This window comes from Coffea arabica, chromosome 11c (assembly GCF_036785885.1).
Source record: "Coffea arabica cultivar ET-39 chromosome 11c, Coffea Arabica ET-39 HiFi, whole genome shotgun sequence".
In the NCBI taxonomy this organism is placed as follows: Eukaryota; Viridiplantae; Streptophyta; class Magnoliopsida; order Gentianales; family Rubiaceae; genus Coffea; species Coffea arabica.
In genome coordinates this window covers 24,051,727-24,067,398 of record NC_092330.1, presented here as the reverse complement: position 1 = coordinate 24,067,398, position 15,672 = coordinate 24,051,727, and the positions used below count along the sequence as shown (strand labels likewise).

General features: G+C 44.4%; 10 non-coding genes and 7 pseudogenes across 10 annotated transcripts; all 17 read right to left on the bottom strand.

Annotated features, from left to right (window-relative positions):
* Positions 1-287: 287 nt before the first annotated feature.
* On the bottom strand, positions 288-405 carry LOC140019912 (5S ribosomal RNA; annotated as a pseudogene).
* Positions 406-816: 411 nt separating this feature from the next.
* On the bottom strand, positions 817-935 carry LOC140017481 (5S ribosomal RNA). Its single transcript, XR_011823790.1, has one exon. It is a non-coding gene; the product is annotated as a 5S ribosomal RNA (ribosomal RNA).
* A 926-nt stretch (positions 936-1,861) lies between these two features.
* On the bottom strand, positions 1,862-1,979 carry LOC140020461 (5S ribosomal RNA; annotated as a pseudogene).
* A 413-nt stretch (positions 1,980-2,392) lies between these two features.
* Positions 2,393-2,511, bottom strand: LOC140017961 (5S ribosomal RNA). Its single transcript, XR_011824266.1, has one exon. It is a non-coding gene; the product is annotated as a 5S ribosomal RNA (ribosomal RNA).
* A 927-nt stretch (positions 2,512-3,438) lies between these two features.
* Positions 3,439-3,556, bottom strand: LOC140019911 (5S ribosomal RNA; annotated as a pseudogene).
* A 411-nt stretch (positions 3,557-3,967) lies between these two features.
* Positions 3,968-4,086, bottom strand: LOC140017590 (5S ribosomal RNA). The gene has a single exon (XR_011823898.1). It is a non-coding gene; the product is annotated as a 5S ribosomal RNA (ribosomal RNA).
* Positions 4,087-5,012: 926 nt separating this feature from the next.
* LOC140019910 (5S ribosomal RNA) lies at positions 5,013-5,130 on the bottom strand (annotated as a pseudogene).
* Positions 5,131-5,541: 411 nt separating this feature from the next.
* On the bottom strand, positions 5,542-5,660 carry LOC140017480 (5S ribosomal RNA). The gene has a single exon (XR_011823789.1). It is a non-coding gene; the product is annotated as a 5S ribosomal RNA (ribosomal RNA).
* Positions 5,661-7,110: 1,450 nt separating this feature from the next.
* LOC140017479 (5S ribosomal RNA) lies at positions 7,111-7,229 on the bottom strand. The gene has a single exon (XR_011823788.1). It is a non-coding gene; the product is annotated as a 5S ribosomal RNA (ribosomal RNA).
* Positions 7,230-8,156: 927 nt separating this feature from the next.
* Positions 8,157-8,274, bottom strand: LOC140020460 (5S ribosomal RNA; annotated as a pseudogene).
* A 413-nt stretch (positions 8,275-8,687) lies between these two features.
* Positions 8,688-8,806, bottom strand: LOC140017478 (5S ribosomal RNA). Its single transcript, XR_011823787.1, has one exon. It is a non-coding gene; the product is annotated as a 5S ribosomal RNA (ribosomal RNA).
* A 1,450-nt stretch (positions 8,807-10,256) lies between these two features.
* LOC140017477 (5S ribosomal RNA) lies at positions 10,257-10,375 on the bottom strand. Its single transcript, XR_011823786.1, has one exon. It is a non-coding gene; the product is annotated as a 5S ribosomal RNA (ribosomal RNA).
* Positions 10,376-11,302: 927 nt separating this feature from the next.
* LOC140020746 (5S ribosomal RNA) lies at positions 11,303-11,420 on the bottom strand (annotated as a pseudogene).
* A 411-nt stretch (positions 11,421-11,831) lies between these two features.
* Positions 11,832-11,950, bottom strand: LOC140017476 (5S ribosomal RNA). Its single transcript, XR_011823785.1, has one exon. It is a non-coding gene; the product is annotated as a 5S ribosomal RNA (ribosomal RNA).
* Positions 11,951-12,876: 926 nt separating this feature from the next.
* On the bottom strand, positions 12,877-12,994 carry LOC140019909 (5S ribosomal RNA; annotated as a pseudogene).
* A 411-nt stretch (positions 12,995-13,405) lies between these two features.
* LOC140017475 (5S ribosomal RNA) lies at positions 13,406-13,524 on the bottom strand. Its single transcript, XR_011823784.1, has one exon. It is a non-coding gene; the product is annotated as a 5S ribosomal RNA (ribosomal RNA).
* A 1,450-nt stretch (positions 13,525-14,974) lies between these two features.
* LOC140017473 (5S ribosomal RNA) lies at positions 14,975-15,093 on the bottom strand. Its single transcript, XR_011823782.1, has one exon. It is a non-coding gene; the product is annotated as a 5S ribosomal RNA (ribosomal RNA).
* Positions 15,094-15,672: the final 579 nt, after the last annotated feature.

Genomic DNA, 15,672 nt, shown 5'->3' with positions numbered 1-15,672 from the left:
ATTTGTAATCAAATTTCTAGCTAATGCAAAGAAAAAACCAAATAAGAAAATAAATCAAATTGATTTTACTCAAATACATCATCCTAATCAAATTATATTGATAATATATATTTTTTATAAATTATTAAATCATTTATATCCGGATCCGGGTCTAATACGGGTCGGAATACTATATTCCGTATCCGACCCGTTTTTTTGTTTGAAAAAACGGATCCGGATCCGGATAACGGAATTAAATCCCTACCCATACCCGTAAAAATTTCAGGGATCCGATCCGGATCCGGGTGTAGACCCGACCCGTTGACCGGCCTAGGGTCACCCATCCTAGTACTACTGTCGCCCAAGCACGCTTAACTTCGAAGTTCTGATGGGATCCGGTGCATTAGTGCTGGTATGATCGCACCCGCCACGTTCCTTTCGCTTTATTCTTTTAAACTGTCACGTCCTGTGAAGCAGTTTGGCTTTTCTGGACCCGAATTCATTCTAAGCGTCAATTCATGAATTTCCTCTCATCCTTTTATTTATTTACTTTTATATTTTTTTCTTGTTGCTTTGCACCTTTTTTTTCCCTCGTCGCACAACTCTCAATTATCCTGAAATTGATCCTTCACGCTTGCGCTTATAAATTTGCGCCGACAACTTTGACCGACGATCCGGGCTTCGATCCAGCCGTACCGTTCCTGACTTGTCTCGCGCCTTCAGATCCGCCTTCATGCGTCGATGAGAAGCAAAATATAAAGCAATCGTTCCGACGGAGCTAAATTACAACAGCATAAAGAACGAAGGGGAAATTTGGATTTCGAAACAAAAAAGGGAGGGGTGCAACACGAGGACTTCCCAGGGGGTCACCCATCCTAGTACTACTCTCGCCCAAGCACGCTTAACTTCGGAGTTCTGATGGGATCCGGTGCATTAGTGCTGGTATGATCGCACCCGCCATGTTCCTTTCGCTTTATTCTTTTAAACTGCCACGTCCTGTGAAGCAGTTTGGCTTTTCTGGACCCGAATTCATTCTAAGCGTCAATTCATGAATTTCCTCTCATCCTTTTATTTATTTACTTTTACATTTTTTTCTTGTTGATTTGCACCATTTTTTTTCCCTCGTCGCGCAACTCTCAATTATCCTGAAATTGATCCTTCACGCTTGCGCTTATACATTTGCGCCGACAACTTTGACCGACGATCCGGGCTTCGATCCAGCCGTACCGTTCCTGACTTGTCTCGCGCCTTCAGATCCGCCTTCATGCTTCGATGAGAAGCAAAATATAAAGCAATCGTTCCGACGGAGCTAAATTACTACAGCATAAAGAACGAAGGGGAAATTTGGATTTCGAAACAAAAAAGGGAGGGGTGCAACACGAGGATTTCCCAGGGGGTCACCTAGGGGTGTCAACGGGCCGGGTCCGGGCCGGAATTCATTATTCCGGACCCGGACCCGGATCCGACCCGTTTACCCGACGGGTCTTTTATTCGGTGTTCCGGATCCGGACCCGGCGAGTCTCGGATCCGGGTCGGGTCTACCCGAACAAATTTGCCAAAATTTATAATTTCTAACAAAAAAGAGAAAAAGATATATTTGTAAACAAATTTCTAGCTAATGCAAAGAAAAAACCAAATAAGAAAATAAATCAAATTGATTTTACTCAAATACATCATCCTAATCAAATTATATTGATAATATATATTTTTTATAAATTATTAAATCATTTATATCCGGATCCGGGTCTAATACGGGTCGGAATACTATATTCCGTATCCGACCCGTTTTTTTGTTTGAAAAAACGGATCCGGATCCGGGTAACGGAATTAAATCCCTACCCATACCCGCAAAAATTTCAGGGATCCGATCCGGATCCGGGTGTAGACCCGACCCGTTGACCGGCCTAGGGTCACCCATCCTAGTACTGCTGTCGCCCAAGCACGCTTAACTTCGAAGTTCTGATGGGATCCGGTGCATTAGTGCTGGTATGATCGCACCCGCCATGTTCCTTTCGCTTTATTCTTTTAAACTGTCACGTCCTGTGAAGCAGTTTGGCTTTTCTGGACCCGAATTCATTCTAAGCGTCAATTCATGAATTTCCTCTCATCCTCTTCTTTATTTACTTTTACATTTTTTTCTTGTTGATTTGCACCATTTTTTTTTCCCTCGTCGCGCAACTCTCAATTATCCTGAAATTGATCCTTCACGCTTGCGCTTATACATTTGCGCCGACAACTTTGACCGACGATCCGGGCTTCGATCCAGCCGTACCGTTCCTGACTTGTCTCGCGCCTTCAGATCCGCCTTCATGCGTCGATGAGAAGCAAAATATAAAGCAATCGTTCCGACGGAGCTAAATTACTACAGCATAAAGAACGAAGGGGAAATTTGGATTTCGAAACAAAAAAGGGAGGGGTGCAACAAGAGGACTTCCCAGGGGGTCACCCATCCTAGTACTACTCTCGCCCAAGCACGCTTAACTTCGGAGTTCTGATGGGATCCGGTGCATTAGTGCTGGTATGATCGCACCCGACATGTTTCTTTCGCTTTATTCTTTTAAACTGCCCCGTCCTGTGAAGCAGTGTGGCTTTTCTGGACCCGAATTCATTTTAAGCGTCAATTCAAGAATTTCCCCTCATCCTTTTATTTATTTACTTTTACATTTTTTTCTTGTTGATTTGCACCATTTTTTTTTCCCTCGTCGCGCAACTCTCAATTATCCTGAAATTGATCCTTCACGCTTGCGCTTATACATTTGCGCCGACAACTTTGACCGACGATCCGGGCTTCGATCCAGCCGTACCGTTCCTGACTTGTCTCGCGCCTTCAGATCCGCCTTCATGCTTCGATGAGAAGCAAAATATAAAGCAATCGTTCCGACGGAGCTAAATTACTACAGCATAAAGAACGAAGGGGAAATTTGGATTTCGAAACAAAAAAGGGAGGGGTGCAACACGAGGATTTCCCAGGGGGTCACCTAGGGGTGTCAACGGGCCGGGTCCGGGCCGGAATTCATTATTCCGGACCCGGACCCGGATCCGACCCGTTTACCCGACGGGTCTTTTATTCGGTGTTCCGGATCCGGACCCGGCGAGTCTCGGATCCGGGTCGGGTCTACCCGAACAAATTTCCCAAAATTTACAATTTCTAACAAAAAAGAGAAAAAGATATATTTGTAAACAAATTTCTAGCTAATGCAAAGAAAAAACCAAATAAGAAAATAAATCAAATTGATTTTACTCAAATACATCATCCTAATCAAATTATATTGATAATATATATTTTTTATAAATTATTAAATCATTTATATCCGGATCCGGGTCTAATACGGGTCGGAATACTATATTCCGTATCCGACCCGTTTTTTTGTTTGAAAAAACGGATCCGGATCCGGATAACGGAATTAAATCCCTACCCATACCCGTAAAAATTTCAGGGATCCGATCCGGATCCGGGTGTAGACCCGACCCGTTGACCGGCCTAGGGTCACCCATCCTAGTACTACTGTCGCCCAAGCACGCTTAACTTCGAAGTTCTGATGGGATCCGGTGCATTAGTGCTGGTATGATCGCACCCGCCACGTTCCTTTCGCTTTATTCTTTTAAACTGTCACGTCCTGTGAAGCAGTTTGGCTTTTCTGGACCCGAATTCATTCTAAGCGTCAATTCATGAATTTCCTCTCATCCTTTTATTTATTTACTTTTATATTTTTTTCTTGTTGCTTTGCACCTTTTTTTTCCCTCGTCGCACAACTCTCAATTATCCTGAAATTGATCCTTCACGCTTGCGCTTATAAATTTGCGCCGACAACTTTGACCGACGATCCGGGCTTCGATCCAGCCGTACCGTTCCTGACTTGTCTCGCGCCTTCAGATCCGCCTTCATGCGTCGATGAGAAGCAAAATATAAAGCAATCGTTCCGACGGAGCTAAATTACAACAGCATAAAGAACGAAGGGGAAATTTGGATTTCGAAACAAAAAAGGGAGGGGTGCAACACGAGGACTTCCCAGGGGGTCACCCATCCTAGTACTACTCTCGCCCAAGCACGCTTGACTTCGGAGTTCTGATGGGATCCGGTGCATTAGTGCTGGTATGATCGCACCCGCCATGTTCCTTTCGCTTTATTCTTTTAAACTGCCACGTCCTGTGAAGCAGTTTGGCTTTTCTGGACCCGAATTCATTCTAAGCGTCAATTCATGAATTTCCTCTCATCCTTTTATTTATTTACTTTTACATTTTTTTCTTGTTGATTTGCACCATTTTTTTTCCCTCGTCGCGCAACTCTCAATTATCCTGAAATTGATCCTTCACGCTTGCGCTTATACATTTGCGCCGACAACTTTGACCGACGATCCGGGCTTCGATCCAGCCGTACCGTTCCTGACTTGTCTCGCGCCTTCAGATCCGCCTTCATGCTTCGATGAGAAGCAAAATATAAAGCAATCGTTCCGACGGAGCTAAATTACTACAGCATAAAGAACGAAGGGGAAATTTGGATTTCGAAACAAAAAAGGGAGGGGTGCAACACGAGGATTTCCCAGGGGGTCACCTAGGGGTGTCAACGGGCCGGGTCCGGGCCGGAATTCATTATTCCGGACCCGGACCCGGATCCGACCCGTTTACCCGACGGGTCTTTTATTCGGTGTTCCGGATCCGGACCCGGCGAGTCTCGGATCCGGGTCGGGTCTACCCGAACAAATTTGCCAAAATTTATAATTTCTAACAAAAAAGAGAAAAAGATATATTTGTAAACAAATTTCTAGCTAATGCAAAGAAAAAACCAAATAAGAAAATAAATCAAATTGATTTTACTCAAATACATCATCCTAATCAAATTATATTGATAATATATATTTTTTATAAATTATTAAATCATTTATATCCGGATCCGGGTCTAATACGGGTCGGAATACTATATTCCGTATCCGACCCGTTTTTTTGTTTGAAAAAACGGATCCGGATCCGGGTAACGGAATTAAATCCCTACCCATACCCGCAAAAATTTCAGGGATCCGATCCGGATCCGGGTGTAGACCCGACCCGTTGACCGGCCTAGGGTCACCCATCCTAGTACTACTGTCGCCCAAGCACGCTTAACTTCGAAGTTCTGATGGGATCCGGTGCATTAGTGCTGGTATGATCGCACCCGCCATGTTCCTTTCGCTTTATTCTTTTAAACTGTCACGTCCTGTGAAGCTGTTTGGCTTTTCTGGACCCGAATTCATTCTAAGCGTCAATTCATGAATTTTCTCTCATCCTTTTATTTATTTACTTCTATATTTTTTTCTTGTTGCTTTGCACCTTTTTTTTCCCTCGTCGAACAAGTCTCAATTATCCTGAAATTGATCCTTCACGCTTGCGCTTATACATTTGCGCCGACAACTTTGACCGACGATCCGGGCTTCGATCCAGCCGTACCGTTCCTGACTTGTCTCGCGCCTTCAGATCCGCCTTCATGCTTCGATGAGAAGCAAAATATAAAGCAATCGTTCCGACGGAGCTAAATTACTACAGCATAAAGAACGAAGGGGAAATTTGGATTTCGAAACAAAAAAGGGAGGGGTGCAACACGAGGACTTCCCAGGGGGTCACCCATCCTAGTACTACTCTCGCCCAAGCACGCTTAACTTCGGAGTTCTGATGGGATCCGGTGCATTAGTGCTGGTATGATCGCACCCGCCATGTTCCTTTCGCTTTATTCTTTTAAACTGCCCCGTCCTGTGAAGCAGTGTGGCTTTTCTGGACCCGAATTCATTTTAAGCGTCAATTCAAGAATTTCCCCTCATCCTTTTATTTATTTACTTTTACATTTTTTTCTTGTTGATTTGCACCATTTTTTTTTACTTCGTCGCGCAACTCTCAATTATCCTGAAATTGATCCTTCACGCTTGCGCTTATACATTTGCGCCGACAACTTTGACCGACGATCCGGGCTTCGATCCAGCCGTACCGTTCCTGACTTGTCTCGCGCCTTCAGATCCGCCTTCATGCTTCGATGAGAAGCAAAATATAAAGCAATCGTTCCGACGGAGCTAAATTACTACAGCATAAAGAACGAAGGGGAAATTTGGATTTCGAAACAAAAAAGGGAGGGGTGCAACACGAGGATTTCCCAGGGGGTCACCTAGGGGTGTCAACGGGCCGGGTCCGGGCCGGAATTCATTATTCCGGACCCGGACCCGGATCCGACCCGTTTACCCGACGGGTCTTTTATTCGGTGTTCCGGATCCGGACCCGGCGAGTCTCGGATCCGGGTCGGGTCTACCCGAACAAATTTGCCAAAATTTATAATTTCTAACAAAAAAGAGAAAAAGATATATTTGTAAACAAATTTCTAGCTAATGCAAAGAAAAAACCAAATAAGAAAATAAATCAAATTGATTTTACTCAAATACATCATCCTAATCAAATTATATTGATAATATATATTTTTTATAAATTATTAAATCATTTATATCCGGATCCGGGTCTAATACGGGTCGGAATACTATATTCCGTATCCGACCCGTTTTTTTGTTTGAAAAAACGGATCCGGATCCGGATAACGGAATTAAATCCCTACCCATACCCGCAAAAATTTCAGGGATCCGATCCGGATTCAGACCCCACCCGTTGACCGGCCTAGGATCACCCATCCTAGTACTACTGTCGCCCAAGCACGCTTAACTTCGAAGTTCTGATGGGATCCGGTGCATTAGTGCTGGTATGATCGCACCCGCCATGTTCCTTTCGCTTTATTCTTTTAAACTGTCACGTCCTGTGAAGCAGTTTGGCTTTTCTGGACCCGAATTCATTCTAAGCGTCAATTCATGAATTTCCTCTCATCCTTTTATTTATTTACTTCTATATTTTTTTCTTGTTGCTTTGCACCTTTTTGTTCCCTCGTCGAACAACTCTCAATTATCCTGAAATTGATCCTTCACGCTTGCGCTTATACATTTGCGCCGACAACTTTGACCGACGATCCGGGCTTCGATCCAGCCGTACCGTTCCTGACTTGTCTCGCGCCTTCAGATCCGCCTTCATGCTTCGATGAGAAGCAAAATATAAAGCAATCGTTCCGACGGAGCTAAATTACTACAGCATAAAGAACGAAGGGGAAATTTGGATTTCGAAACAAAAAAGGGAGGGGTGCAACACGAGGACTTCCCAGGGGGTCACCCATCCTAGTACTACTCTCGCCCAAGCACGCTTAACTTCGGAGTTCTGATGGGATCCGGTGCATTAGTGCTGGTATGATCGCACCCGACATGTTTCTTTCGCTTTATTCTTTTAAACTGCCCCGTCCTGTGAAGCAGTGTGGCTTTTCTGGACCCGAATTCATTTTAAGCGTCAATTCAAGAATTTCCCCTCATCCTTTTATTTATTTACTTTTACATTTTTTTCTTGTTGATTTGCACCATTTTTTTTTCCCTCGTCGCGCAACTCTCAATTATCCTGAAATTGATCCTTCACGCTTGCGCTTATACATTTGCGCCGACAACTTTGACCGACGATCCGGGCTTCGATCCAGCCGTACCGTTCCTGACTTGTCTCGCGCCTTCAGATCCGCCTTCATGCTTCGATGAGAAGCAAAATATAAAGCAATCGTTCCGACGGAGCTAAATTACTACAGCATAAAGAACGAAGGGAAAATTTGGATTTCGAAACAAAAAAGGGAGGGGTGCAACACGAGGATTTCCCAGGGGGTCACCTAGGGGTGTCAACGGGCCGGGTCCGGGCCGGAATTCATTATTCCGGACCCGGACCCGGATCCGACCCGTTTACCCGACGGGTCTTTTATTCGGTGTTTCGGATCCGGACCCGGCGAGTCTCGGATCCGGGTCGGGTCTACCCGAACAAATTTCCCAAAATTTACAATTTCTAACAAAAAAGAGAAAAAGATATATTTGTAATCAAATTTCTAGCTAATGCAAAGAAAAAACCAAATAAGAAAATAAATCAAATTGATTTTACTCAAATACATCATCCTAATCAAATTATATTGATAATATATATTTTTTATAAATTATTAAATCATTTATATCCGGATCCTGGTCTAATACGGGTCGGAATACTATATTCCGTATCCGACCCGTTTTTTTGTTTGAAAAAACGGATCCGGATCCGGATAACGGAATTAAATCCCTACCCATACCCGCAAAAATTTCAGGGATCCGATCCGGATCCGGGTGTAGACCCGACCCGTTGACCGGCCTAGGGTCACCCATCCTAGTACTGCTGTCGCCCAAGCACGCTTAACTTCGAAGTTCTGATGGGATCCGGTGCATTAGTGCTGGTATGATCGCACCCGCCATGTTCCTTTCGCTTTATTCTTTTAAACTGTCACGTCCTGTGAAGCAGTTTGGCTTTTCTGGACCCGAATTCATTCTAAGCGTCAATTCATGAATTTCCTCTCATCCTCTTCTTTATTTACTTTTACATTTTTTTCTTGTTGATTTGCACCATTTTTTTTTCCCTCGTCGCGCAAGTCTCAATTATCCTGAAATTGATCCTTCACGCTTGCGCTTATACATTTGCGCCGACAACTTTGACCGACGATCCGGGCTTCGATCCAGCCGTACCGTTCCTGACTTGTCTCGCGCCTTCAGATCCGCCTTCATGCTTCGATGAGAAGCAAAATATAAAGCAATCGTTCCGACGGAGCTAAATTACTACAGCATAAAGAACGAAGGGGAAATTTGGATTTCGAAACAAAAAAGGGAGGGGTGCAACACGAGGACTTCCCAGGGGGTCACCCATCCTAGTACTACTCTCGCCCAAGCACGCTTAACTTCGGAGTTCTGATGGGATCCGGTGCATTAGTGCTGGTATGATCGCACCCGCCATGTTCCTTTCGCTTTATTCTTTTAAACTGCCCCGTCCTGTGAAGCAGTGTGGCTTTTCTGGACCCGAATTCATTCTAAGCGTCAATTCATGAATTTCCCCTCATCCTTTTATTTATTTACTTTTACATTTTTTTCTTGTTGATTTGCACCATTTTTTTTTACTTCGTCGCGCAACTCTCAATTATCCTGAAATTGATCCTTCACGCTTGCGCTTATACATTTGCGCCGACAACTTTGACCGACGATCCGGGCTTCGATCCAGCCGTACCGTTCCTGACTTGTCTCGCGCCTTCAGATCCGCCTTCATGCTTCGATGAGAAGCAAAATATAAAGCAATCGTTCCGACGGAGCTAAATTACTACAGCATAAAGAACGAAGGGGAAATTTGGATTTCGAAACAAAAAAGGGAGGGGTGCAACACGAGGATTTCCCAGGGGGTCACCTAGGGGTGTCAACGGGCCGGGTCCGGGCCGGAATTCATTATTCCGGACCCGGACCCGGATCCGACCCGTTTACCCGACGGGTCTTTTATTCGGTGTTCCGGATCCGGACCCGGCGAGTCTCGGATCCGGGTCGGGTCTACCCGAACAAATTTGCCAAAATTTATAATTTCTAACAAAAAAGAGAAAAAGATATATTTGTAAACAAATTTCTAGCTAATGCAAAGAAAAAACCAAATAAGAAAATAAATCAAATTGATTTTACTCAAATACATCATCCTAATCAAATTATATTGATAATATATATTTTTTATAAATTATTAAATCATTTATATCCGGATCCGGGTCTAATACGGGTCGGAATACTATATTCCGTATCCGACCCGTTTTTTTGTTTGAAAAAACGGATCCGGATCCGGATAACGGAATTAAATCCCTACCCATACCCGCAAAAATTTCAGGGATCCGATCCGGATTCAGACCCCACCCGTTGACCGGCCTAGGATCACCCATCCTAGTACTACTGTCGCCCAAGCACGCTTAACTTCGAAGTTCTGATGGGATCCGGTGCATTAGTGCTGGTATGATCGCACCCGCCATGTTCCTTTCGCTTTATTCTTTTAAACTGTCACGTCCTGTGAAGCAGTTTGGCTTTTCTGGACCCGAATTCATTCTAAGCGTCAATTCATGAATTTCCTCTCATCCTTTTATTTATTTACTTCTATATTTTTTTCTTGTTGCTTTGCACCTTTTTGTTCCCTCGTCGAACAACTCTCAATTATCCTGAAATTGATCCTTCACGCTTGCGCTTATACATTTGCGCCGACAACTTTGACCGACGATCCGGGCTTCGATCCAGCCGTACCGTTCCTGACTTGTCTCGCGCCTTCAGATCCGCCTTCATGCTTCGATGAGAAGCAAAATATAAAGCAATCGTTCCGACGGAGCTAAATTACTACAGCATAAAGAACGAAGGGGAAATTTGGATTTCGAAACAAAAAAGGGAGGGGTGCAACACGAGGACTTCCCAGGGGGTCACCCATCCTAGTACTACTCTCGCCCAAGCACGCTTAACTTCGGAGTTCTGATGGGATCCGGTGCATTAGTGCTGGTATGATCGCACCCGACATGTTTCTTTCGCTTTATTCTTTTAAACTGCCCCGTCCTGTGAAGCAGTGTGGCTTTTCTGGACCCGAATTCATTTTAAGCGTCAATTCAAGAATTTCCCCTCATCCTTTTATTTATTTACTTTTACATTTTTTTCTTGTTGATTTGCACCATTTTTTTTTCCCTCGTCGCGCAACTCTCAATTATCCTGAAATTGATCCTTCACGCTTGCGCTTATACATTTGCGCCGACAACTTTGACCGACGATCCGGGCTTCGATCCAGCCGTACCGTTCCTGACTTGTCTCGCGCCTTCAGATCCGCCTTCATGCTTCGATGAGAAGCAAAATATAAAGCAATCGTTCCGACGGAGCTAAATTACTACAGCATAAAGAACGAAGGGGAAATTTGGATTTCGAAACAAAAAAGGGAGGGGTGCAACACGAGGATTTCCCAGGGGGTCACCTAGGGGTGTCAACGGGCCGGGTCCGGGCCGGAATTCATTATTCCGGACCCGGACCCGGATCCGACCCGTTTACCCGACGGGTCTTTTATTCGGTGTTCCGGATCCGGACCCGGCGAGTCTCGGATCCGGGTCGGGTCTACCCGAACAAATTTCCCAAAATTTACAATTTCTAACAAAAAAGAGAAAAAGATATATTTGTAAACAAATTTCTAGCTAATGCAAAGAAAAAACCAAATAAGAAAATAAATCAAATTGATTTTACTCAAATACATCATCCTAATCAAATTATATTGATAATATATATTTTTTATAAATTATTAAATCATTTATATCCGGATCCGGGTCTAATACGGGTCGGAATACTATATTCCGTATCCGACCCGTTTTTTTGTTTGAAAAAACGGATCCGGATCCGGATAACGGAATTAAATCCCTACCCATACCCGCAAAAATTTCAGGGATCCGATCCGGATCCGGGTGTAGACCCCACCCGTTGACCGGCCTAGGATCACCCATCCTAGTACTACTGTCGCCCAAGCACGCTTAACTTCGAAGTTCTGATGGGATCCGGTGCATTAGTGCTGGTATGATCGCACCTGCCATGTTCCTTTCGCTTTATTCTTTTAAACTGCCACGTCCTGTGAAGCAGTTTGGCTTTTCTGGACCCGAATTCATTCTAAGCGTCAATTCATGAATTTCCTCTCATCCTTTTATTTATTTACTTCTATATTTTTTTCTTGTTGCTTTGCACCTTTTTGTTCCCTCGTCGAACAACTCTCAATTATCCTGAAATTGATCCTTCACGCTTGCGCTTATACATTTGCGCCGACAACTTTGACCGACGATCCGGGCTTCGATCCAGCCGTACCGTTCCTGACTTGTCTCGCGCCTTCAGATCCGCCTTCATGCTTCGATGAGAAGCAAAATATAAAGCAATCGTTCCGACGGAGCTAAATTACTACAGCATAAAGAACGAAGGGGAAATTTGGATTTCGAAACAAAAAAGGGAGGGGTGCAACACGAGGACTTCCCAGGGGGTCACCCATCCTAGTACTACTCTCGCCCAAGCACGCTTAACTTCGGAGTTCTGATGGGATCCGGTGCATTAGTGCTGGTATGATCGCACCCGCCATGTTCCTTTCGCTTTATTCTTTTAAACTGCCACGTCCTGTGAAGCAGTTTGGCTTTTCTGGACCCGAATTCATTCTAAGCGTCAATTCATGAATTTCCTCTCATCCTTTTATTTATTTACTTTTACATTTTTTTCTTGTTGATTTGCACCATTTTTTTTCCCTCGTCGCGCAACTCTCAATTATCCTGAAATTGATCCTTCACGCTTGCGCTTATACATTTGCGCCGACAACTTTGACCGACGATCCGGGCTTCGATCCAGCCGTACCGTTCCTGACTTGTCTCGCGCCTTCAGATCCGCCTTCATGCTTCGATGAGAAGCAAAATATAAAGCAATCGTTCCGACGGAGCTAAATTACTACAGCATAAAGAACGAAGGGGAAATTTGGATTTCGAAACAAAAAAGGGAGGGGTGCAACACGAGGATTTCCCAGGGGGTCACCTAGGGGTGTCAACGGGCCGGGTCCGGGCCGGAATTCATTATTCCGGACCCGGACCCGGATCCGACCCGTTTACCCGACGGGTCTTTTATTCGGTGTTCCGGATCCGGACCCGGCGAGTCTCGGATCCGGGTCGGGTCTACCCGAACAAATTTGCCAAAATTTATAATTTCTAACAAAAAAGAGAAAAAGATATATTTGTAAACAAATTTCTAGCTAATGCAAAGAAGAAACCAAATAAGAAAATAAATCAAATTGATTTTACTCAAATACATCATCCTAATCAAATTATATTGATAATATATATTTTTTATAAATTATTAAATCATTTATATCCGGATCCGGGTCTAATACGGGTCGGAATACTATATTCCGTATCCGACCCGTTTTTTTGTTTGAAAAAACGGATCCGGATCCGGGTAACGGAATTAAATCCCTACCCATACCCGCAAAAATTTCAGGGATCCGATCCGGATCCGGGTGTAGACCCGACCCGTTGACCGGCCTAGGGTCACCCATCCTAGTACTACTGTCGCCCAAGCACGCTTAACTTCGAAGTTCTGATGGGATCCGGTGCATTAGTGCTGGTATGATCGCACCCGCCATGTTCCTTCCGCTTTATTCTTTTAAACTGTCACGTCCTGTGAAGCAGTTTGGCTTTTCTGGACCCGAATTCATTCTAAGCGTCAATTCATGAATTTCCTCTCATCCTTTTATTTATTTACTTCTATATTTTTTTCTTGTTGCTTTGCACCTTTTTTTTCCCTCGTCGAACAAGTCTCAATTATCCTGAAATTGATCCTTCACGCTTGCGCTTATACATTTGCGCCGACAACTTTGACCGACGATCCGGGCTTCGATCCAGCCGTACCGTTCCTGACTTGTCTCGCGCCTTCAGATCCGCCTTCATGCTTCGATGAGAAGCAAAATATAAAGCAATCGTTCCGACGGAGCTAAATTACTACAGCATAAAGAACGAAGGGGAAATTTGGATTTCGAAACAAAAAAGGGAGGGGTGCAACACGAGGACTTCCCAGGGGGTCACCCATCCTAGTACTACTCTCGCCCAAGCACGCTTAACTTCGGAGTTCTGATGGGATCCGGTGCATTAGTGCTGGTATGATCGCACCCGCCATGTTCCTTTCGCTTTATTCTTTTAAACTGCCCCGTCCTGTGAAGCAGTGTGGCTTTTCTGGACCCGAATTCATTTTAAGCGTCAATTCAAGAATTTCCCCTCATCCTTTTATTTATTTACTTTTACATTTTTTTCTTGTTGATTTGCACCATTTTTTTTTACTTCGTCGCGCAACTCTCAATTATCCTGAAATTGATCCTTCACGCTTGCGCTTATACATTTGCGCCGACAACTTTGACCGACGATCCGGGCTTCGATCCAGCCGTACCGTTCCTGACTTGTCTCGCGCCTTCAGATCCGCCTTCATGCTTCGATGAGAAGCAAAATATAAAGCAATCGTTCCGACGGAGCTAAATTACTACAGCATAAAGAACGAAGGGGAAATTTGGATTTCGAAACAAAAAAGGGAGGGGTGCAACACAAGGATTTCCCAGGGGGTCACCTAGGGGTGTCAACGGGCCGGGTCCGGGCCGGAATTCATTATTCCGGACCCGGACCCGGATCCGACCCGTTTACCCGACGGGTCTTTTATTCGGTGTTCCGGATCCGGACCCGGCGAGTCTCGGATCCGGGTCGGGTCTACCCGAACAAATTTGCCAAAATTTATAATTTCTAACAAAAAAGAGAAAAAGATATATTTGTAAACAAATTTCTAGCTAATGCAAAGAAAAAACCAAATAAGAAAATAAATCAAATTGATTTTACTCAAATACATCATCCTAATCAAATTATATTGATAATATATATTTTTTATAAATTATTAAATCATTTATATCCGGATCCGGGTCTAATACGGGTCGGAATACTATATTCCGTATCCGACCCGTTTTTTTGTTTGAAAAAACGGATCCGGATCCGGATAACGGAATTAAATCCCTACCCATACCCGCAAAAATTTCAGGGATCCGATCCGGATTCAGACCCCACCCGTTGACCGGCCTAGGATCACCCATCCTAGTACTACTGTCGCCCAAGCACGCTTAACTTCGAAGTTCTGATGGGATCCGGTGCATTAGTGCTGGTATGATCGCACCCGCCATGTTCCTTTCGCTCTATTCTTTTAAACTGTCACGTCCTGTGAAGCAGTTTGGCTTTTCTGGACCCGAATTCATTCTAAGCGTCAATTCATGAATTTCCTCTCATCCTTTTATTTATTTACTTCTATATTTTTTTCTTGTTGCTTTGCACCTTTTTGTTCCCTCGTCGAACAACTCTCAATTATCCTGAAATTGATCCTTCACGCTTGCGCTTATACATTTGCGCCGACAACTTTGACCGACGATCCGGGCTTCGATCCAGCCGTACCGTTCCTGACTTGTCTCGCGCCTTCAGATCCGCCTTCATGCTTCGATGAGAAGCAAAATATAAAGCAATCGTTCCGACGGAGCTAAATTACTACAGCATAAAGAACGAAGGGGAAATTTGGATTTCGAAACAAAAAAGGGAGGGGTGCAACACGAGGACTTCCCAGGGGGTCACCCATCCTAGTACTACTCTCGCCCAAGCACGCTTAACTTCGGAGTTCTGATGGGATCCGGTGCATTAGTGCTGGTATGATCGCACCCGCCATGTTCCTTTCGCTTTATTCTTTTAAACTGCCACGTCCTGTGAAGCAGTTTGGCTTTTCTGGACCCGAATTCATTCTAAGCGTCAATTCATGAATTTCCTCTCATCCTTTTATTTATTTACTTTTACATTTTTTTCTTGTTGATTTGCACCATTTTTTTTCCCTCGTCGCGCAACTCTCAATTATCCTGAAATTGATCCTTCACGCTTGCGCTTATACATTTGCGCCGACAACTTTGACCGACGATCCGGGCTTCGATCCAGCCGTACCGTTCCTGACTTGTCTCGCGCCTTCAGATCCGCCTTCATGCTTCGATGAGAAGCAAAATATAAAGCAATCGTTCCGACGGAGCTAAATTACTACAGCATAAAGAACGAAGGGGAAATTTGGATTTCGAAACAAAAAAGGGAGGGGTGCAACACGAGGATTTCCCAGGGGGTCACCTAGGGGTGTCAACGGGCCGGGTCCGGGCCGGAATTCATTATTCCGGACCCGGATCCGACCCGTTTACCCGACGGGTCTTTTATTCGTTGTTCCGGATCCGGACCCGGCGAGTCTCGGATCCGGGTCGGGTCTA